General features: G+C 44.4%; 1 protein-coding gene across 1 annotated transcript in view; it reads left to right on the top strand.

Moving 5' to 3' along the window:
- Positions 1-24,510, top strand: part of MED12L (mediator complex subunit 12L) — a gene marked incomplete at its 3' end in the record, with an annotated part of 159,930 nt that overhangs the window by 58,371 nt on the left and 77,049 nt on the right. The window lies entirely within an intron of this gene.

Genomic DNA, 24,510 nt, shown 5'->3' with positions numbered 1-24,510 from the left:
CCATCAGTCGTGGGTCCTGGTGTGGATCCTGTAGGAGCCATGACAATGGTACCACGAGGTCTAACTCCTGTGCTCTGGTAAAGAATCAGTCTAGCAGGGTCGTGACCTGCTGGCTTGTCATCACACAGATGGGTTGCATGTAGCTGGCAGAAGGCATGCTTCCACTTCATAGAGGAGCTGTCCTTTCATGCTTGTTCTGATTGCATTCCTGTTCAAGCTGCCCTTAAACCGCCGTAACAAGAACATCTGCTCTCGTGAGAGCTTGCAGGGCCTCCACTAGGTGATATGCAGCTTGAAATGAGCATAGATACTCACCCTTTGTTTCACGTTGGGGTTTATCTGGAAACTGAGAGTACTTCTTATTTGATGTTTGGTGGGGGGTTGGAACTTGATGATCTTAAGGTCCTTTCCAACCGTAACTATTCTGTGATTCTATGATTCTATGTTAATCAGTGGGTCAATTTAGAACCTTTTTGTCCAAATGCTATTTGAGGTGATGACTAGCCTTAAGGATTCTTTTTTTATTTTCTCCAATTCTTAAAACATTGCTGTTGTTTAACTGCTATGTAACTGCTGCTGTTTGCCCGTGTGTGTTGGAGGGTGTGTATTAGCACCCAGCAATTTGTGATTTGTCTGTGAGAATAGCCTTCCACACCTGAGCATTATTTCATGTTCAAATGCTCAGTTTAGTGTAAGATATATTTATTCTATGTAAATAATATCAACTAGTTGTGCAAACTCAGCCAACTTGATTCACCAAATGAATAAGATTGATGTGGTAAAATATATCAAAGTTTTGAACTTTGTCAATTTGCAGATCTTGTTGTCTTGGCAAAATACACAAAAGAGAAGTTGCATAAGCCATGAAAAATGCTTAGTTCTTCTGTATTCAGACTCTTACGCTATCATTTGTTACCCTTCCAGTACATTAAGGCACTTCTTCACCTCTGTAACTTGGCTGTCAAATTTCAAAGTTCACAGCTGCTTTACTGAACATAAGAATAATATTTACAAGATTCTTTTTTTTTCTTATCCCCACTGTAAAGAGTGTTCTGTAGAACTGAGTGCTTATTTTAGCTATTTATCGAAGTTAATACAGCTGCTTGATGAATAAATGTGCAATGCAATTACTGTGTTAGGATTGTTGACATCTGTCATTGTCCCCAGAAATCTTTTCTGAACTGGAAGCTGGAATTTATCAGGGAAGATCACACCAAAGCTTGTGTCTGATATTCAAAGAAATCTAGAGAAAGAAGAAATGCTCTACACAAACCACAGCAATTGCGAATTGTGTTGAGTTGTGCTGAAAGAAGTATTTTTTTTTTTTTTTTAGATTTTCTGTCTAATGTCGTTGACATATTGGTAGTGGTCTGAACTTGCAGTCCCGGCAGTGCTGGGATAATCCAGTTGGAAAGCAGCCCCCAATTTGGATGCATGTCCCTGGCCACCATGGAGCAAGCTGCCTCCCCACTGTCTGGAGCTGAGCAGAGCGTGTGGCTGGACACCAGCTGGAAACCAACAGGGCAGGATGCATTGGGGCTCTTTGGGGCTTGAAAGGATGGGCAGGCTCTCTTGTTCATTAAGAGCTGGACCAGCAAAGGGAAATATAAGCAGGGCCTGCTAGCTGTGAGTTGCCAGCGGTGGGATCCTGCATCTTCGTTTCAGCGTTGCTCCCTGAAGGTGTTCAATGGGCTGCTGGGGGTCAGAGCTGCCAGGGACAGGCAGGGACTGTCCAAAGGAAAGTCCTCTGCCCCTGGCTGATTCTCAGCAGCATGTGCTCAGGGCTGCACCTCCACTAAGGAACTGACCTGGCAGCTGGTGTGGGGTTGGTATGGGGCAGAGATGTTCTGGGGCCATGGTTGTAATAGCTGGTCTCTTTTGGAAGGCATTTTTGCAGTGACTGTGGAGATTTGTTGGTACGTTTGACCTGCAAGTTTGCCAAGAGACTAAAATTTTGTTATTTTTCTGTTCTTATTATAACATTTGTCATAAGGCAATGTCTGGATTTTAATACTTTAGAGAATAAAAGTATGCAAAATACAGTGTACTATTTCAGCCCTTCAAAATGTCATATTGGGTGGTAATTCTTGTTTGCTATAGATGCATAGAATATAGGATGAATAGTTGAATGACAGAAAAAGTAGCATTCCTGTCATAGGAGGTAGTAAGCGAGTAACTGTGAGATAGCATTGTATGTGATGGCACTCGGTGCACATTTCCTCTGGTGTGGCTCAGATTAAAGGGGGATCAATAAATGTGGCAGTAACTTCTGGAGGGTCTCGTTACTTGCTGCTGTGCCTTCCAGCCTTGATTTCTCACGTTTGGTGTGAGAGGACAGAGGGCTGGGTGAGCCATGTTTCTACTCAGACTGCTCCTCAGGGTGCTGATGAGAATAGCATCCCCTGCAAGAATGGCTGAGAAAAGCCATGTGTCCTATGAAGGTTGCTACTGCTGTGTCCTGATGAGTAACAGTGACTTCTGGCAAGCCTTGGCAACAGTATGGGTATGTAAAGGTTGAGGGCTGCCTTGGTTGCAGCGACCACGAGATGGTGGAATTCAGGATCTTGTGTGGTAGGACCAGTACAATAGCAAGTAGAATTGCAACCCTGGACTTTAGCAGGGCAAACTTTGGCCTTTTCAAGCAATTGCTAGGGGAAATCCCATGGGCAAGGCTGCTTGAAGGTAAAGGGGCCCAAGATAGTTGGTTGACATTCAAGAATTGCTTAATCTAAGCTCAAGAGCAGAGCATCCCAACACGTAGGAAGTCAAGGAAGAGGGCCAGGAGACCTGTGTGGCTAGATAAGGAACTGCTGGGTATGCTCAAGTGGAAGAGGAGAGTTTATAGGTCATGGAAGGAGGGGCTGGCCACTCGGGAGGAATATAAGGCTGCTGCTAGAGGATGTAGGAAGGCAGCTAGGATGGCTAAGGCCTCCTTAGAATTAAATCTGGCGAGAGGGGTCAAGGACAACAGAAAGAGCTTTTTCAAATACATAGCTGATAAAACTAACACCAGAGGCAAGGTAGGCCCACTGGTGAATGGGATGGGTGCCCTGGTGACAGAAGATACAGAGATGGCAGAGTTATTGAATGCCTTCTTTGTCTCAGTCTACTCTGCTGGAGGCAGTCCTGAAGAGCCCTGTACTCCTGAGACCTCAGATGAAGCCAGGTCACTGGAGCAGTTTGCCTTAGTTGATGAAGAATGGGTTAGAGACCAGTTGAGCAATCTGGACATCCATAAATCCATGGGTCCAGATGGGATGCACCCGCGGGTGCTGAGGGAACTGGCGGCAGTCATTGCTAGACCACTCTCCATCATCTTTACCAAGTCTTGGGAAACGGGAGAGGTGCCTGAGGACTGGAGGAAAGCAAATGTCACTCCAGTCTTCAAAAGGGGCAAGAAGGAGGACCCGGGTAACTATAGACCGGTCAGCCTCACCTCCATCCCTGGGAAAGTGATGGAACACCTTATCCTTGATGCCATCTTAAGGCATGTCAAGGATAAGAGGGTTATGAGGGGCAGTCAACATGGCTTTACCAAGGGGAAGTCATGCTTGACCAACCTCATAGCCTTTTATGAGGAAATAACATTGTGGATGGATGATGGCAGAGCGGTGGACGTGGTCTACCTTGACTTCAGCAAAGCATTTGACACAGTCTTCCACAGCATCCTCATAGCTAAATTGAGGAAGTGTGGCCTGGATGATCAGGTAGTGAGGTGGACTGCAAACTGGCTGAAGGACAGAAGCCAGAGAGTTGTAGTCTATGGGGCAGAGTCTAGTTGGAGGCCTGTATCTAGTGGAGTGCCTCAAGGGTCAGTACTGGGACCAGTATTATTTAATATATTCATCAATGATTTAGATGAGGGAATTGAGTGTACTGTCAGCAAGTTTGCTGATGACACTAAGCTGGGAGGAGTGGCTGACACGCCAGAAGGCTGTGCTGCCATCCAGCGGGACCTGGACAGGCTGGAGAGTTGGGCAGGGAGAAACTTGATGAAATATAACAAGGGAAAGTGTAGAGTCCTGCATCTGGGCAGGAACAACCCCAGGTTCCAATATAGGTTGGGGAACGACCTGTTAGAGAGTAGTGTAGGGGAGAGGGACCTGGGGGTCCTAGTGGACGGCAGGATGACCATGAGCCAACACTGTGCCCTTGTGGCCAAGAAGGCCAATGGCATCCTGGGGTGTATTAGAAGGGGGGTGGTCAGTAGGTCGAGAGGGGTCCTCCTTCCCCTCTACTCTGCCCTGGTGAGACCGCATCTGGAATATTGTGTCCAGTTCTGGGCCCCTCAGTTCAAGAAGGGCAGGGACCTGCTGGAGAGAGTCCAGCGCAGGGCAACTAAGATGATTAAGGGAGTGGAGCATCTCCCTTATGAGGAAAGGCTGAGGGAGCTGGGTCTCTATAGTTTGGAGAAGAGGAGACTGCGGGGGGACCTTATTAGTGTATATAAATATATAAAGGGGGAGTGTCACGAGGATGGAGCCAGGCTCTTCTCAGTGGCAAACAATGATAGGACAAGGGGTAATGGGTATAAACTGGAACACAAGAGGTTCCACTTAAACTTGAGAAGAAACTTCTTCTCAGTGAGGGTGACAGAACACTGGAACGGGCTGCCCAGGGAGGTTGTGGAGTCTCCTTCTCTGGAGACATTCAAAACCCGCCTGGACACATTCCTGTGTAACCTTATCTAGGTGTTCCTGCTCTGGCAGGGGGATTGGACTAGATGATCTTTTGAGGTCCCTTCCAATCTCTAACATACTGTGATACTGTGTGATACTGTGATGTCCTGTCTGCAGCTACGGTTAGGAGATGGAAGAACAGAAGTGTGAACAACTCTTTCAATCTTAACAGTACTTTTGATCCAAAAAAGCAAATTCAGGATATTCTAGTGAGGATGTCGCTGTCGGTGATAGAGGGAGGTATTTTTTTCATGCTGTACTATTTTATTTACAAACTCCTGACTTCCTGAATGTGGAGTGGATCAAACAAAAAACTGGACTCAAACATCTTCCAACTCAAAATGCTGTCCTTTACAGCTTTCTTAACATCCTGTGCCGATCCTGATGGTACTTTTGGGGTTTGTGAACTAACTGCTTTGTGTACTGTGCTTTTTTCCTCCTGTGTGCATCTCATCCCCAAGCCTTACACAGTCACCCCTTCTGCCATATCCCCACATAGCATCACTAATGCCTGTGCAGGAACTGCAGCCCCTTGACTGGTCTGGCAGACAGGGACCCTGTGTCACCTGGCAAGGTGACAGCACCCTGGCCATCACTGCATTCATCCACTTGGAGCCCTGTGCTTTGCACTGGGCAGCAGCTTGTCCTAGCCTGAATTGTGTATTCTTCCTCATCTCTTAACTGAAGGCAGCAGCTGGCTTGTGCAATTTGACATAAATTGGCTGTATTATCTAACCTGTGCAATGTTATCTTAACAAAAAACCATGAAATAAAGCTGTAACATCTCTTTGTTGGGCTGTTATTTGTCCCTGGCTGGCTGTATTCTTTTGGTTGGCTTTGTAATTCTTGGGTGGGGGTGTGAAGATTTGAACGTCTTTGTATAACACAGCCAGTAGTCATAAATCCCTATGAATTAATGATTGTAACTGTTTCTCGTACCTTATATTTGCAAAAACAACTCCCAAGCTTGTAAATTCACTGCGTTACAAGCATTTCCTGCCAGTGACTGGGCTGAGAGGAATCCCATCAACACCTTTCAGAAGTACACCATATTGTGGTGAAAATCTTGACTTCTTCACAATTGTGGATGAATTCTCATTTCGTTGTATACAAAACATCTGTTTCTAAACCTGCTGCAGATCTGAGTCCTGAGTTTCTGTTCTCCTTGCTCCCATCCTTCCTTTCTCTCCTACGCATCTGCTCAACCTTTAAAAAGAGAAATACATGTTGCAAGTGGACATTTTCAGGTGACCCAGCAACCAGGAAAATGAACATTTCTGTCCTCAGGTTAGACCAAAACAGAGTAGTGCAGGACACTGCCCTGGCAGGAGCCGGGGCACAGGTGAATTTGGTAAGTAGATGTGACATGTGGACATGCCAGAGCCCTGTCACCCCATGCCTTTGCTGGGACTTGCCGGAGTGTGGTCTGGCTGTGTCAACAGCTGCGCTTTTAGGGTGTCACCCTCCTGCATGGTGCTTCTGCTGCCTTCACAAGCAAAGCTTAAGTAAAAGACTTACTGCTACTGACTTGGCAGGTGAACTGGCCACCTAAGGTGACACCACATAGTGCAACAGTGTTTAGCATTGGCAGCATTTTGTAACAGATTTTCCTGACCAAAGGTATGATCAGTTAGACTATATGGGATGTTTTCTTGGCATGTACAATTAATTTCTGGTGTTCTGAAGGACAAAGCAAGTGAGGAGAGTCAACAGGTATCAAGAGCAGCTGTAGATTAGATTGTTTATTTCTTGTTACAGTAGCAGGTTCTTTGAAGGGCCGTGCAAGTTCCTTTGGTTGCAGCATGAGGACACCTCAAGGGCACAATTTTACTTCTGTCTTGTGAAACCCATCAGTAATTGTTTAATTTCTTTTTACTGTCCAGAAGTCCCTATGCTACTTTTGAAATTTGAAATTTAACAGCCTAATTTTCCTGATAAATTATATTTTTCCTTCTATTTTTTTTTAGCTCTGATTTTCAGACAAGGGTCTAAATTATTCTAACCCCACAACCTTTTAGCATTAAAAGATAAGAGTGTATGATGTATTTGTGCAAACCCTGGTATTCACACTGAAACTTAAGCAATGTTTTGAGCTGTTTGCATGTAGATTTTCAGATCTAACTCAAATATATTCTTTTTTTCCTTCCTCCCCACACCCAGGTCCTCCCTATCTTCTGTCAGTTATAGTATCTTAATTAGGGCGTGGTGGACATAAGAGGAAATGTTAGGACCAGGGTATTAGGAACGATCAGTTCAAAATTTGATATTAAAGGATTAAACAGACCAGCTTTTAGAAGAAGCTGTCGAGTCAAATTTGGAATTATTCCAGTAGGAGTATATGTCGTGGTTTAATCCTGGCCAGCAACTGAGTCTGATGCAGCCACTCACTCACTCCCTCCCGGTAGAACAGGGGAGAGGATCAAAAGGGTAAAAGTGAGAAAACATGGAGGTGAAGGTAAGAACAGTTTAATAAATAAAATAAAATAGTAATAAAAATGAAAATAACAAGAGAGAGAAATAAAACCTAAGAAAAACAACTGATACATATGAAACCCAATTCCTTACTGCCTGCTGACTGATGCCCAGCCATTCCCAAGCAGCAGCCCCTGGTCAGCTTTCCCCTCCGTTCACATGCTGACCATGGTGCCATGGGGTCTGGAATATCCTTGGGGCCGGTTGGGGTCAGCTGTCCCAGCTGTGTCCCCTCCTGGCTTCTCATGCCCCCCAGCCTCCTCATTGGCAGGGCAGCTTGAGAAGCTGGAAAGCCCTTGGCTTGGGGTAAGCACCACTCAGCAACAACTGAAACATCCGTCTTATGAACATCATTCTCATCCTAAATCTGAAACACCAGCACTCTGCCAGCTACTAGGAAGAAAATTAATTCTGTCCCAGCTGAAACCAGGACAGTATGTCAATAAAGCATTTTAATGAATAGTTTTATTGTCCTAAAAGTGAGTATTTAAAAGAAGTAAAATCTGGCTCAAGTGAAGAAATTGTTCCCTTTGATACTCTATTTTAATAGTAACATAGTAGTATTATTGCTAATAGTAATATTTGATTTTTAATTCTATTTTCTGATGTTTACACTGTTTTACATAGTTATGTTTCCTCAGCCATAAATTAAACCAAATGCAGTTGCTTTAGAAAAGTATCTTTTGCCATGATATACGGTACAGAGCAATCCTTACCTGCAGGTCAGCAGCCCTTTGGTGGTGCAGCTTGAGGCAGTTCCGTGTGTCAGCTGAACAGGTGTGGGAGTTTGCCTTGGTTTTCTGTATTTATTTACAGTTATGATAACTCATTTGTATTCCAAGTGATCTGTTTGTGGTTTGCGTAACGCATGGGTGATTTCCTGTTCACCCTATTTGTACCGTAGTTTAAAAAAATAATTATAGTGCTGGTTACTAAAAAATTAAAGCAAATCTTTGACAGCGTTGGTAATGTACAGAAGCATGTAATGGAAAGGCAGTCTTTCACCTGGAAAGAAGTATAAAATTGCATGTGGGGTCTCTCTTCAGCTATGAAGCAGATTTACAGAATAAGCCCTTTACAAGCCCTTGTAATGTAAACCACTGTAAAAACTGTGTAAGCTGCAGGCGGTTCTGTTACTCACTGGCTGGAGCACAGTGTTCTGTCTCCTCTGCATTATCCATTGGCAGCTCCCTTACAGCTGGACGGGCTTTAGCTCTTTAAGCAAATGCCTTGCAATATTATCTTCATTATCTGCCTTGGTAGCGATTGTGGGTCGGAGTGTGCTGTTTGTCTGCAGGCAGAAGGCTGAAGAGCTGTGGAGTTGTGCCTTGCTGCGTGGCCAAATGTGGTTGAGATCTCCAGGGCTGCAGATGGCCAGTGCTATTTTTGTGTACTTAGACGTACTTCCATGAAGTTCAGTGTTGAACCGATTTCAAGAAGGACACGTTTGTGCAGTTGGCAAAGCACCAAGCGATTTTAATTTGGGGGCTGGTGTTTTCTTAAACTGTTCCCAGGCCTGGCTGTGACCTTTCCTGTGAAGCTTACTGCCTGGAGAGCTGCTGCCTTAGTTAATGGGAGAGTTCTGCATTGGAGTGCATGGGCTTATGCTGGGGTTCCTCAGGGCATGCTCAAAGGCTAAGATGGATTCTTGAGATCTGGGAGGAATCTTTTGTATATGTCTTTCTCCTTTTCTTCTTCTTCTTCTTCTTTTATTATTTTTTTTTCTTTGCCCTTAATCCCTTTTCTGTCTTCTTCCTTTCCTGTTGTTCCCATATATTTACTTGGGAGGCTTTCAAATCAAGCACATGGTAATGGAAAAGCTATGAAGGTGAGAAAGTAGTATGTTCTGAGAGAGATCTGAGTTTTGGGGAGATAAATTGAGGTTTATATGTTCAAAAAAAAGTGAAGTACGTAAGTTGGATACATTAGTGTTGTTAAACATCTAGTACATGACTTGAGCTTTGTTTTACTTTACAAAGCATACCCAAACCCTCTGTTAAATAAACAATTTCCTCGTGGACTTTCCTTCTGTGAGTGTTTATCACCTTACAAGAAGGGCCCAAAGGCATGAACAAATGAACGTACCTTCTGCTAGGTAGGCAGGTACTGTGATGTGAAAGTTTGGTTTCAGTTACTTTCTTGTGTGTCAGAGGCTGGGGCGCATTCTGGTCTCCTCTCAGCTTCCTAACGCTGGGCTCTGTCCTCTTAGGGCAGTCTTCTTGAGCTGTGGCAGCTCCTGTGGGGATCATGCCAGTGGATAACAGCCTGCTTCGCTAGCACTGCTTCTGTGGGCCCTGTTGCACTACATCTTCCCCGTGGGCTGATGGGCTGTAACTTTAGGATTCATGTCCTATGGACTTTGTGTCACACCTCATACCATAGAATCATAGAATAGTTAGGGTTGGAAAGGACCTTAAGTTCATATAGTTCCAGCCCCCCTGCCATGGGCAGGGACACCTCACACTAAACCATGCCACCCAAGGCCTCATCCAACCTGGCCTTGAACACCGCCAAGGATGGAGCATTCACAACCTCCCTGGGCAACCCATTCCAGTGCCTCACCATCCTCTCAGTAAAGAATTTCTTCCTTATATCCAATCTAAACTTCCCCTGTTTAAGTTTGAACCCATTACCCCTTGTCCTGTCACTACAGTCCCTGATGAACAGTCCATCCCCAGCATCCTTGTAGGCCCCCTTCAGATACTGGAAGGCTGCTATGAGGTCTCCACGCAGCCCCCTCTTCTCCAGGCTGAACAGCCCCAACTTTCTCAGCCTGTCTTCATACGGGAGGTGCTCCAGTCCCCTGATCATCCTTGTGGCCCTCCTCTGGACTTGTTCCAACAGTTCCATCTCCTTTTTATGTTGAGGACACCAGAACTGCGCACAATACTCCAAGTGAGTTCTCACGAGAGCAGAGTAGAGGGGCAGGATCACCTCCTTCGACCTGCTGGTCACGCTCCTCTTGATGCAGCCCAGGATACGGTTGGCTTTCTGGGCTGCAAGCTCACACTGAAGCTGGCTCATGTTCATTTTTTCATCGACCAACACCCCCAAGTCCTTCTCCGCAGGGCTGCTCTGAATCTCTTCTCTGCCCAACCTGTAACTGTGCCTGGGATTGTTCCGACCCAGGTGCAGGACCTTGCACTTGCCATGGTTAAACTTCATCAGGTTGGCATCAGCCCACCTCACAAGCGTGTCAAGGTCCCTCTGGATGGCATTCCTTCCCTCCAGCGTATCAACCGAACCACACAGCTTGGTGTCATTGGCAAACTTGCTGAGGGCGCACTCAATCCCACTGTCCATGTCACCGACAAAGATGTTGAACAAGACCGGTCCCAACACCGATCCCTGAGGGACACCACTCGTTACCGGTCTCCAGCCGGACATTGAGCCATTGACCACAACTCTTTGCGTGCGGCCATCCAGCCAGTTCTTTATCCACCGAGTGGTCCACCCATCAAATTGATGTCTCTCCAATTTAGAGACAAGGATGTCATGTGGGACAGTGTTGAACGCCTTGCACAAGTCCAGGTAGATGATGTCATCAGGCTTCTGTTTCAAGCAAACTGAAGGAAATCCATCTGCCCTAAAGAGTCATAGCTTTTCGTGTGCCTCAGGAGAAGAGAGAGTTAAATTTGTAACAGGAAGAAGTGGTGAGTACCAGAGGTTGAGGGTTTTAACCCTTCTCCTGATGGTCAGCCACCCTTGGAGGAGCACTTGCATGTCCCTTTACTCTTTTCCCCATCCTGCACCCATGTCATGAGTGTAACTGTTTCAGCACACCTACCCAGTGTGACCAGCCCCACTTCATCCCTTGTGCCAGCTGCTTCCTTATGTGTGTGCACACACATGTGCATGCCCAGTGTCCTTGTATGCCTAGGCCCCACTTGACACCTTTCCCCTCTCTTATTGGGCAGCTTGATGGGGCCATCCTCCTGCTTTGCTCTGATGCCCAGCGTGGTGGCACAGGCTGGGAGCAGCCGGGAGGAGCCATGTTGCTCCGAGCAGTTTGCCAGACTGGGGGGGGTTTCTGCTGGGGATGGTGGGCGGCCATTGCTGGGGCATGTTCTCCTACCAAGGGGTTCAGGCAGGGGGCCCTTGAGAAGCCTGTTGCTTTTCTTGTTTGCCATAGGGTATTATTTTAACTGAAACATGTTTTGGAAAAATATGGTTTCTGTTTCCATTCTCATTCTCATTCCGAATGTGGAAATTGGCTAGAGAGGAGTCATGCCTGTGAGCTGGGAGCTCAGGTTTACACTGTGAGACAAGAGTTGGTGGCAGCACAAGCTATTTCTTCTCTACAGCTGGGCTGCAGTCCCGTGGTGGCAGACCCAGGCCTTGTGCAGGGTGGGAGATAGCCCAGGTTCTTGGCTGTGTGATGGGAGCACAGCTCTGTGGGGGAAGCGTGTTCATTCCTAGCCTGTGTTCAGGCAGGTGTCCAGCTCTGCTCCCAGTGGGGCACAGTGCCATCATCTCTTTGAGAGTCCACTGCCACAAGATGGGATCAGGGGCTGCCTGAGCCATGAAGCCCATTCCCTAGGAAGGTTCGCTAGAGTTGGCTCCTCTGGGACAAGCCTCCTTGATCGCAGCACAGCCAAGGGCAGCCCTGCCCTGTTGGCCTCTCCTCTGGCAGACCAGCTGCAGCTGAGCAAGGATCAGGCACGACAATGAACAAGGCTTTTCAGGTGCTGTCTGGAAGGCTCGCAGTCAGCCACTTTGTCATCTCTTTCCATCCATCCTGTTGTCATTTTTTGAAGCAAGGACAAGAGGAATGGGTCAGATAAGGCTTTGGCTGATCACAAGCGCTTTGTAATTCAGTCTAAAAAACTCCACCCTTTTGTTGCTTCTTTGTTTTTGTTTGCCTGTTGCTGCAGCAAAAGTCTTGGCCTTTTGGGACCAAGGTCAACTTCCAGAGTGTGTCCCACGACAAACTTTTTCCAATGGCTTCCTCATCTAAGCCTAATATTAAAATAAGCAATGTTCCGTTTGCGTCTAGATGAAATCCTTGCAGAAGAGGAAGAAAAGTGCAGTCTGCCAAGACAAGTGCATTTGGTAGAGAAACACAAAGTAATGGAAAAGAGGAACTTCTTGGCAAAGCAAAATTATCCACCAGCCTCGATCAAATCTCTCCCTCCTGAGGACAGTTCTCACTTCATGTGCAGCACCACAGACTCTTGGAGGAGGCCAAGCAAAATTGAAAACTTGAGCAGTGAGGAAATAGCTGAAACATTCAAAATTTGTTTCTGTTGTTTGAAGCAATTGAGTGAAAGAACTGAATAACCTTTTTTGCTGATTCATCAGAAAATCAAGATTTGAGCCTGCAGCTAACAGTTTGGATCAGACTGCCAGCCTTTGTGTGACAGAAATAGTCTTTCCTCCAGGCTAATATGGCAGACTTGTCACTGAAGGACTGGGCTCTGGTAGAGTAAAATGCCACACAAGAAAACTTAAAATTCTTGTTTGAAGACTGAGCAACTCAAAGCAAACTGGCAGTGGAGTCCAGAGCACAGCCCAGGCTGGTAGCCGGCTTCCCCAGACGCCCTTCAGCTTTAATTATCAGTGCAGAATGAGGAGCTTTTTTGACTTTTCCACACCCTCCCTTCCTGACCATTCTCCAAGGGCACCAGCACACAGGTTACAGTGCAGAAGGAGGGTTTTTACCCTGTCTCTGTTTGAAAAGAAGCCGAGGAGGTGGTTACAAAGCAGATTGAAGACAACATCAGGATTTTCAAGGGAGGCTGCGAGTCTGTTATGGCAACAGGCCTGTTGCAAAGTGTCAAAGGTGTTATGCTGTGGCAGTTTGTGCTGCTGTGTTTATGCTATTTTTGTTGTGTAGGCAGATGGGGAGGAAGCACTGTTGTGTGGTATGTTATTTCTATCCCCCTAATTTTTTTATTTTCCAGTTTCCTCAAAGTGGCCCCAAACCACCTGTGTGCTTGAGGTGAATGTGCACCATGTTGAACCTGACGGTAATGATGTGGTGTGGAAGTGGGACTCCTGCTGGAAGAATTGCTTGGGTTTCTGGAGATGGCTCTGTCGTGGTTTAAGCCCAGGCCGTAAATTAGAACCACGCAGTCTATTTCTCCCCCCCCACTCCCCAGAGGGATGGGGAGGAGAATCGAAAGAATGTAACTCCCACGGGTTGAGATAAGAACAGTCCAGTAACTAAAGTATAACACAAATCACTACTGCTGCCACCAATAATAATAATGATAAGAGAAATAACAAGGGAAGAGAATACGATACCGCCCGCCGGAAAAGAGAGCCCGACATAAAAGAGGACGTGCCCTTCCGGGTAGCTCCCAGTTACATCCCCTGGCATGACATGATGTGGTATGGAATACCTCTTTGGCTAGTTTGGGTCAGGTGTCCTGTCCCTGCTTCCTGCCGGCTTCTCCTCCTCCTTGGCAGAGCATGAGACTCACAAAGTCCTTGATCAGCGTAAAAATTCTGACCAGCAACTGAAAACATCGGCTTTATCAGTATTATTCCCAGGCCGAAAGTCAAAAACACAGCACTGCACCAGCTACTAAGAAGGAGAAAAACTGACTGCTGCTGCTGAACCCAGGACAGGCTCTTACAGTTCAACACAACCAGGACTTGTTAATGTTACTTGAACATGCGTGAGAACAGAAGTCTTTTCTGCCACATCTATGTAACCAGCGTTAACACACTGTTAAAGCGTGTCAGGTTTACTGCAGCTGTACTCAGGTCATGCCAGGAGGTGCAGATACATGGAACCCTGCCATGACTGGGTACAGAAAGCATGAGCTACAACTAGCTCTTCTTTACAAGGCAGAGCAGTTTATCTTCTGTTTTTTCTAGTATAATGTTCCTTCTTGGGCTGGTTAACTGATTACAGTCCAATCATAAGCCTTCATCCCTGAATGACTTAACAATTTGGTATATTTAGATCTGTAAAGTAGACTTCTCCTAGCTAAATAAGGTGGATGTGAGCACAGGGAAGTGATCAGGAGTGCTTATGCTTACCTTGCAGTACTCCTGCCTCAGGAAAGGCAAGGCTCAGACTGACCATTCCGTCCCACCACAGGTGAGCTCCCTGGTTCTGCAGAGCAGGAACTACCCTTCCCTCTGCAAGGTCCCATCTTGGGACTGGTTTTCTGTGCAGTCTCCCTGCTCTGGTTAGAGGGAGAAATGCATCATGCTTATGTTTTCATTCAAATATGAGAGATTAGCTTGTCTCTGGGATGCAGCTGGTGAATGAGCACTCCTCAAGGTAATAACTGTTAGGAAACAGGCACATTTGAGTCCCCTACATAGTTGTGTGTTGTCTTTCCTTTGTCGGGGGTGTGTTGTACTCTTCCAAGAAAGGTATTTCTTTATGGACAAACCACTTGATTTTATGTATGGTAGACTGTTATTCTCTGGCACTGTAGCAGGTAGAAGTGTAGGTACATGTGAAATCCCTGCAGTCTTATCAAGACCAGGCTCTGGGAACTGCTTATTAAAAGATTTGCCATGTGCTAAAGCAATAAGTCTTACACAGCTATCATCTCTCGTTATGCATGTTGTCATCAGTCACGAGGTGTTCATTTGTCAGTGGGACAGAACTTATGTTTTAGAGACTTTTGGTTCTTATTGAAAGCACGTGGCCAGGTGTGACCATAGTACACACCGACGCTGGAGCAGGTAGAGCTGAAGCAGAGAGCTGGAGTTGATCTCCAGTATGAGGCAAGTTGTAGGACAGTTTTGATTGCATGCTTGGATTTTCATTGCATGGTTATTGTTCCCTATTTTGAAAGGCTCAATTTGAATTGAGAATCTGACTTGAAAAATTCCAGCTTGCTTAAAGAGGATTCACAGTGCTTTCTAACGCTTGGTTCCTTTCCTTGGGTTTCATACCTGGTCATGGGTTGTTCTTGTGCAGCCTAGAAACGGGGCTTTGATGTTTTAAGCAGATATATCATTTTGAATCGTAGTTGTGTGGATAGCCTTTCATATCCCTCCCCCTGCTGCTGCCCTAAATCCCAGCCCCCCAAAAGATAAAACAGAGAATGCTTTGAAACGGAAAGGGAAGCATCTTGTTCTTGTCAGCCTTGATAATGTTGAGAGAAAGCTGTCTGGTGTAATATGCATTTGGCAGGGCTGGCTCTTGCTTCTCAGCTGAGTGTAATGATACAATGAACAACACACGCATTGCAAGTTACTGCTGCCTGTCCTTATTTTTCAATGTTGTGTAGTGGAGTTCTGGAAGGGTGCACTGCTGGGGCTGATAGTGGGTGAGTGAATGTTTAACAAACCGTGGTTTTGTACTGACTTTGTTTCTCTGAAGAAAAACAATTCCAGTACCATGTTTATGACTACTGTAGACTATTACATGAATCATTTATACTGAGTAACTCAGAATAACACTGTAAGCAGATTGGCACTGCAGTTGATTTCCACCAATTGCATTAATGGGGATCTGGATTTGCTCTCGGAAGGCTGACTGGCTTCCTAGCAACACAGTGAAGAGCCCAGTACTCCAGTGAACATTGCATGCCTGTTCTTTGTGTGGGCAGGCTTCATGTTAATCCTTAGTCACTGTTCATAGTCCCATGACTTTTCGGAACAATACCCACTGAAATTTCATGAGGTGTTTTTAGAACAATTTTTATTTGTCTCCACTTACGTAATGTAATTACATCCCCAGAGTGAGAGTATGGGAAGGTTGTTAAACGCAGCCTGCCTTTGACTGGAATCTTGCATTCGTTCTTTCTAGAGGGGAAGTTTCTTTAGGTTGAAGTCAAAAGTTGCCATTTCATTTTTGCAAAGTCAAGGATGATTTTCTGTGCTTTGTAAAATATTTCTGATGATTTGAACCCACAGTATTTAAAAATAAATGTAGATGGGCAGTGTGACCCTGCTGCTCTGGCCTGCGGTTTAATGCTGTAACTCACTGACTTTGCTGCCCATCAGGTATAAATATAAGCATGTTTAGCTTTAATAGTGAGTGAAGAACACGATTTTGTAAGTGTTTGATTTTTTTGAGGTAAAGGAGGAAAAGCTGAACCCTCAAAATGCACCTTTTCATGTTAACTGTTCAAAGCTGCCCAGTGGCTTTTGAGAGCCATCCACTTTTCAGTCCCATTAGTGACATTTCCTTTCTTCCTCTCACTTCGCTTTCACCTGTTGTGTTATTTTTCCATTTTGTTTATTATTTGGGGCTTCTGGTCACTATCACTGTACTTGAAATACAATACAAACTAAACAAAACACTCCATGTATTGTAAAGTTTGTTACTTGAGCAGAGTGTTTCCACTGAATGGTTATAGGAGACTATTGCCAGTGGAGTTTATCAAAAGGCTACATATGAGAGTAGTTTTACATAGCTGTAAACCAGACATACATGTTTAATATGCTCACATGCTCTTTTTGTCCAAAACCTAGTTTTTTGATTATTTAAAACTTGATCATATTTTGATAGAAACATAAAATTGCTGAACTAACTCAAACCAATTTACTCGTTAACGCAAAAATCTGTTTTTATGGTGGTCAAGAGTAATTGATTAGGAAGAAAATAAAAGGAAGGCAGACAGAGTGGTGCCTGCTCCAGTGGTGCACTCTCTGTAAAGCACTCGCTAGTTATAGGCATCCAGATACAAGGCTGAGTTAAGATGATGTTTTCACGTTTAGCTGATCCTATGGAAAGGATGTACCTGCTGCTTTTTTTTCTGTGGATCGAGCTGGCAGGCTGTGCCAGCAGTGGTCCTTGGCATTACTCCCATGCAAAGAAGCTGCAGGGAGCTCTGGCTGCAGCAGTTTTTGAGCAATAGAAGCAGAACATCACGTGCTGGGTACCAGAAGTGAAGTGTCACTGGTCTTTCTCTCTGAAGATCATGAGTAGCCAGTGTATATTGGAAAAGGAAGTCAATTCTAAGAAGGCAAAAGTCATCTTAAACACCAGTTGAGGTGCTAAAATGTGTGTATGATGTGGTTTCTCCCTGAAACATTGTGCCCATCTCATGATGCAGCACAGAGTTCAAGCTTTTTAACCATTAGTGTGAAATTATTTAAAAAATTGTAATATGCTGAAAAGCAACAGAACCCGGGGGGAGCAACTTTGGGGATAACTTTTTCATACTTTATATTTTGAAATTACATCAAATGGCCAAATGGCACTGCTGTACTTTTTGTTTGAAATGTCGGTCTTAGTTCTATTTTAACAATTCAAATCAAATTTTAACCAAGTGCATTAGCCAAAGTGCTGCCTTTAGTAAAAGATTGAAGTATGCTGCTCTCCATGAAGTCTTTGTGAAGTCCCAAAGAAGGAGAAATGTTTTCAAGTGTAAGCTGCCATTCTGTGGTGGATTAAATGTTACAGCACAGATAATTTTTTGCGTGCTTCAGAGAGAAGTAAGCAGTTTTCAAGGGCAGAAGATTAAGAGCATGAAGGGTGGGTAGGATGTCTCAGCCTTGTGTACAGTTTCACCCCATTGGAATGACTCTAGACAGCAGGACAAACTAAAGGGTTGCTTTGTTATGCAAACATGGATATTTTTCCAAAATGCCAGCCAAATCTGATATTTAGGGATCTAAAGATTCAGCTGCTATTCCCAAAGGGTTAGAAAGCAAGCAGTGAGTGTGATTGCCAAAGACCCCTGCTGTAAATCGCATACTTCTGGTGATTCAGACTAATAATGTATTTTACCTTTAGCTATACAAGTTGTCATCTTCCCCCCAAAGCCAAAATTCCTCTGCTGGTCTAATTGTCATTTTACGAAGAAAGTAAATTTAACTTTTTTTCTGAAATCAGTGCCTATGAAAAGAAACCCTTTTTATGGTCCTGCTGATGGACTTCTGTGTCAGAAATGGAGAATATGTATTCAGAGACAGGAGAAAACTGGCGATGTATCAGGGCATAGCTGGTGACTGAAAAAGCTGGTGGTGACAGTTTGGTTCTTCATATGTCTGAGGACAGAAGTGCAAGTTGGGGTGGAAGCTCTGAAGCCTTTGTGAACAGGAATGGGAATGACAGGCGGAGACTTGTTTTTTATTAAATTAAGGGTCTTACCCCACCAAACCATTGCCATAGATAAGCAATATCTGTCATTACTGATCTTACAGATCTATGCCCCATTCTCAAAACCTTCTGATGAAGTAGTCAGTGTTTCCAACCCCACTAAATGTGAAAACACATAGATAGTATTCTATCTGTAGCCAAGCTCTAAGCTGTTAAAAGCAGGATGAACAAGATAAATATCTTTCTAGACTAATCCTACTAGAAGGCATGCTAATTACAAAAGTGTTGCAGAACTGCTGGAGTTTGTTTTTTACCCTATCAAAGCTGCTGGCAAATACTTCCTGCCTGGTTTTGTTTTGCTGATGGGTAAATGCCTGTGGATCGTTGTTGAACAGCCTTCTGAGGCCTTACAAGGATCTGTCTGAAACTGAGTCATTGGGGTCTCTGACTGCATTATGATGGCAGCACTGTTGCTCACAATGCAACTGTTTTGTCTTGCAGGGTGGCACAGGGTCCAGCGGGGATAGCACTTGAATAAGCCCAGTCACAGTTGCACTAGTTACACAATTATGTGTATTATATCTTAACTCATGAGATTCTGGTCTGCATCAATACAGAGACACATTTTTAGAACTTTTGGGGTTTTAGTTTGCCTTTCTAAGATCCTTAGGAAGCAGCACTGGTGCAAAGCTACAGTAAAGGTTATTGCTAGAGGAATCTCTAAAGTAAAGAGCATAATATACACAGTGACAAAAATCTTGCACAGGTAGTGGTCTGGAGGTGTCTCTAAGTGCATGTTCAAATAACATTTCTTCCACAATGACCTGATGGCACAGGGAGTTCTGGCTGGGCTGCTTAATTACAAAGTAATGCAGGGCTTTCTAAATGAAGAAATATTGCAAGTGTTCATAAATTGTGTGCTCCTTGCAGGCTTGAGTCTGATCTGCTGCTATGCCACTGCCTAGGAAACCATGTTTTACATATTTTACCATATAAAAAAAGGGAGTCTCAGACTGCACAGCCAGAATTTATGTACACTTCTGTCCTGATGTGGTTCTCTGAAATGACAGCGGTATGTCAGGGCTGGAGACTTCCTGTGCACTTCCTTGTATCTTTTTCTTTCAAGAAGAACTTCTAGGGACCAAAATGCCATATCAAATCCAGACAAATATAGTTATTGGTATTTGGGGACTAGGATATTCTTTTATAATGAATTTTTAGCCCTGGGAAAATACTTCACAAACAGCATCTTCAAAGGAGTGTTGTATATGTAAGTTAGTGTATAAAACCAGTGATAAAAGATTATCACAGATACATTGTGTCAAGATAAAGTAAACTGATTTTGGGGGTGATTTTACAGTGCTGTGTGCATCCAAGTCATCAGACTTCAGAGCAGAGCATCTGGCTGGCATGTGTGCTGGGAACGCATGGCTGCGTCTTCCTTTCCCAAAGTGGGGTTTCATGTGGATGCCCCGCTGTTCCCTTGTGTGACTATGTTTTCCAGAAACTACTGGCTGATTTATCTCTTTGGTCTCCTGGAAGGGGTATCTTTAGGCCATTCTTTGAAGGGCATCGCCCCTGGTGCACTTGCTTTGAGTAATAGATATTTTTTTTGTATAAAATTCTTAATAGGAAATAGCAGTACTTTCTCCTAGGAGGAAATCTGATGTAAATGTAGCCTTTAGTTAAAAAATAAATGGATAGTGAGAAAGCATAGTATGTGTGCATCCACATCCTGTAAGGACAGCATGTAACATGCTAGAAGACATGTAGGTGGCCATCTCGTTGTGTCTTCAGCCATCACTGAGCTTCACCATTTGATGTGCAAGCTCCACTGTTGGGAAAGGGGAGCATCCTGAATCCTGTGCACCTGTCCTTTGTGTCCCGGCTTAGGGACAAACGGTGGGGTTTCCATGGAAGTAACTCCCTGGGCTTTGCTGGAGTTGAGTAGGAAGCCTACCATCCACCTGGAATAAGGTTATGATTCTGGGAGGGGTTTGAGCTCTCTTGCTCTGCATGTCTATAATGAATCCTATAGCATGTGTCATATGTAGAAATGAGAGACTTTTTACAAAGGCATGTAGTGACAGGACAAGGAGGAATGGCTTTAAAGAGGAAGAGGGGAGATTTAGATTAGATATTAGGAAAAAAATCTTCGCTGTGAGAATGATGAGGCACTGGCACAGTTTGCCCAGAGAAGCTGTGGCTGCCCCATCCCTGGCAGTGTTCAAGGCCAGGTTGGATGGGACTTTGAGCAACTTAGTCTAGTGGAAGATGTCCGTACTCACGGCAGGGGATTGGAACTGGATGGTCTTTAAGGTCTCTTCCAAACCAAACCTTTCTGTGATTCTGCTCTGCTATACTATATATTTAAAATATTGTCTAGTAGTCAGGATAGTTGAGTTTAATCTTAGGAGGTGTGTGCTTATTCTATGATCTGCTTCTGATAGGACTTGACTCAGTGAAGTGTGTGGGATGCAAAGTCAGTTTTCTGTTGTTTATGGTGAGGAGGTGCTGGAGCTTAGAAAATAGAAGAAATAGAAGCTGAAAAATAGAAAATAATGCAAATAGAAAATAGAAATTTGCATAAATAGAAAATAGAAAAACCTGGATGAAACCGGACATGAGGGAGACTGGTGGAAACTCATAGCCTGGCTGTGGTCAGGCAGCCTTATGTCCAGCAGGCTCATGAGCATTAGTTCCAGTGATGCAAGTGGTGAGAGTTTCTGAGCAGTAGTGGGCAACGAAGATGGGAAAAGCCATCTTCATCTGTAGCACAGTTGTTCTGCCAATAGCTGATCCACTAGTAATGGGCTTGTCTGTAGTTCCATCTGATAAGGGATACAGCTGACTGTGGAATCCAGTTTCTCTCTCTCCAAGCAGATGTAAAACCTGTTGTAATGGGTCTATGTGCCTTCTTGCAAGACAGAAGATGCTTTTGGGTGCACAAAGATAGGCTTTATAGTGCACAGAAAAATTCAGCTCGAAAGGTTAATACTGGAGAAGGCTACAAGAAAGTAAAAATATGATGGTACCATCTATGTTGCGTGCTAAGCACATTTGGGAACATGCGGTAGCATGAGCCACCTGCTTAGCCTAGTGGTGAGGCAATGTGCATGTGAAGGGGAGGGCACCAAGTGAGAGGGGAAAAAGCTGCAGCCTTATAAATAAAGGATCTTGTTATTAGAAGATTTTGTGTAGCAGTCTCCGTTAGTGGAAAAGACAGGCTGCGTGTACCTGCCTGTTCCTGTAGCTGTGCGAGTGTTGCAAAGGCATTAGAAGGGGAATAGCTGCAAAGCAGAGGCCAGAGGTGGTGGTGTAGTATGAATTTAACACAGCAATTATTGAGCGCAATTTTGCAAGCCACAAACCCTTCTGTGATTTACCGTTACTTGCATCGTAAAAGCACTCGGTCTTGGTTTTCTTTAACCATATAAGACCTGAAGAAGAGAGTCTTTGGTTATTAATGTCTGTGTGTACATAACTGATCTTCCAGTCCTAAATTTACCATTTCACAAAACCAACCCAGGATGCTGCTTCATCTAATTTGGTGCTTATGAGAATTTACGCTGTGCAACCCAGTGCCAAAAATGGTTCTCAGTGTGGTTTTGTATATATATGGTTTGTACATAGACCCCTAAGAGTACGAAATGACAAATTTTATTCTGGAACTAGACTTTATGTGAACACGGTTTTCCACAGAGATGATTAAAAATAGGATTCATTCTGTGGTATTTTAGCCATTTAAAATACTTTTCTATAAAGTAGGATAAATATCCAAAATATCCTATCTTCCTTTCCAGAAACTATCTCCCCTGAACAATGTAAGTAGTTTTAGAATGCTTGCATTAATCCAAATACATAAGCAAATATTACAATACATACATGTCAACCTTTTCATCATGCATAAAACAGTGTCTAAAGTGAAGCTGTTAAAAAAAAAATAAAAGAAAAAACAAACCTGTGTTCCAGTAGAAAACATCATCAAAGGTGTTCTCATGCAGTATTTTATCTTGTTATTTCAATGCTGCATTTCCAGGGTTTTCTTTTCAAACCCTTTTTTTTGTGTGTGTGTGTATTAAATGGAAAATCCTTGTTTGAATGAGGCACTTGATGATGGGCTGTTGCCATCTTCTGTTTGTTCAATTGCACTGCGTTGCATAAGATGCATGTAAAAATTGATTGCTCCAAACACCTGTCAGTTTCTTGTAATCTGCATTTTTTAAGTTGGCTGTTTATTTTTTGTAGGAGCAGCTTTTACTCAGGGCAAACCTGATTTAATCCCTGGTGAAGTACAGGACAAAATTATTCACATAAACATTGTTCAGTTTACAGCATTACATGCAAACACATCTTTGTAGCCTACAGTGGCCAGATCCACCCTCCCTGCTGCTGCCTCATCCTGCTGAGGGTGTCTGAGGAAGTTGCTGCAGGAGGGGAGGAGGTGTTGGGGCTGTGCAATGGTGGAGCTGCCTGTGTTCTGCTCAGTGTGTGTGAACCGTGTGTGTGAGCTGGTCTTGAAAAGCTGTAAATTCAGGGTGGTCTCTGCTGTCTCAAGGCAACTTAATGCATGCTCCTGGTTCCCTGCATTCCCCTCCTCTGCAAATCCTTCTCCCAGCCCCTGGGGAGCCTGTGCTTGCCCTGTCCCTGCCTTCCCAGCTGGTGTCTCTGGCTGAGCTGCTCTGAGCTCCTGGAGAGTGTGGGAGGCACTTGGGACCTGTGCCCTTTGGTGGGTGATGGCCGCCCTTATAGAGTGCAGCCATCAAGGGAGGAGGAACTTGTCTTTCTGCCTCTGCTTCACCCTGAGAGCTCCCCACATCATGTCCTGGGGTGGAGGAGCTATTGGAGAGCAGCCTTGGATCCTGTTGTGGCTCTTGCTGCCTGATTGGCATGGGTTCCCTAGCCAGCCTGGCCACCTGGCTCCCTCTGCAAGTGCCAGCTGAATGTTTGTGCAAGCGGTTGTGACAAGTGGTTTTGTTTTCTTCTGCCATTGTTGTAAACAAATCTGGAGTGCTGTTGACTGCTCACGTGGTGTGAAGCCGACCAGAATCTCACTGAAATGACTTGAGATGTCCCAGCCAACTTTAGCTCTGGTGCGTACTCTCCAGGACTTGGTTTCTTCTTTTAAATAATGTAGTTATTAAATGTACTTATTAAAGTCAAGTCTTTCTCATGCAGCAGCTGCTATGTTAGTCTTTTATTATTCCTTTCTTCTTGCCTTGATTTTGGACACTCTCCCTTAATATGTCTTCTGCTCTGGTGGTGTGTACCACAGTGTAAAATTATACCTGAATGTGTTGCCTGAACTGCTCTCTAAAAATGAGTTTCACCTGCCTATTGCACACAGTTTTTCCAAGAGCTAAAAGCAGCCAAAGTTACAATCATGTTGAGCAAAAAAATTCCAATGCTTTATGTCTCACTCTTGTTGTATTAAGCAGGCATAGAAAGTGCTGGGAAACTGAATTTTCAGCTTGGTGTTGGTTGCTCAGACTTGTCACATGTGAGTCTTGGAGTCTGTCAAGGGATCTTTTTTTGTTGTGTCTTCACTTAGAATGAGATTAATGGGAGTTAAGAGTTGTTTAAATAGTCTTTTTCTTTTTTATTTCTTTTTTTTTTTTCTTCCCCTCCCCTTTTATTTTTGTGCGTGTGTGGTGTCTGTTGTTGTTTGTATGGTTTGGTTTTTGAGATGCAACTTAAACTAGCGTCATGCTTGAATTTTTTCTGTTTGATATTTTGGAAGGGGTGAGAAGCATTTAGGTAGGTTTGATCTATGGACGAGATGGTGCTGTCAGCACCACAAATGCCCAAAAGGAAAAGCTGAGATGCTGTTGGCCGGTGGCAAAGCACCATTTCTGCAGACTGAGCCCTGTGGCTTCCCTGCCTACGGGCATGACAAGGGGTCTCTGCAACACCAAGTGCCACTTCCTCCCCTCTCCTTCGCTTGCTGCAAGCCCTTCAGCAGCCATACACCATACCTAGGGATGTTGACTTGTCTTATTGGTTCAAGACCAGGTTGGATGAGGCCTTGGGTGGCATGGTTTAGTGTCGGGTGTCCCTGCCCATGGCAGGGGTGTTGGAACTAGATGATCTTAAGGTCCTTTCCAACCTTAACTATTCTATGATTCTATGATCCTTCTCTGAGGCCAGAGGTTGTCTGTCTCAGCTGGAGCCTCCTGGAGCTCCAGGTTGGTTTCTGAGCCAACATCCTTAGCATCTGTTGGCCTTTAAAAATCCCAACAAACCAAAACAACCCTGAAACCCTCTGAAGCGAACCTGATCACTGTGTGGATTTAAGCATTTGGATTTTGAGATGGATATTAGTCAGCTGAAACAGAAAAGCTGTTCATATCTGCAATTTCTTAATGAACTTCCATGGTCAGATATTCAAAGATGTTT

The sequence above is a fragment of the Psittacula echo genome (assembly GCF_963264785.1).
Source record: "Psittacula echo genome assembly, chromosome: 7".
NCBI lineage: Eukaryota > Metazoa > Chordata > Aves > Psittaciformes > Psittacidae > Psittacula > Psittacula echo.
This window is presented reverse-complemented; position numbering and strand designations above follow the sequence as displayed.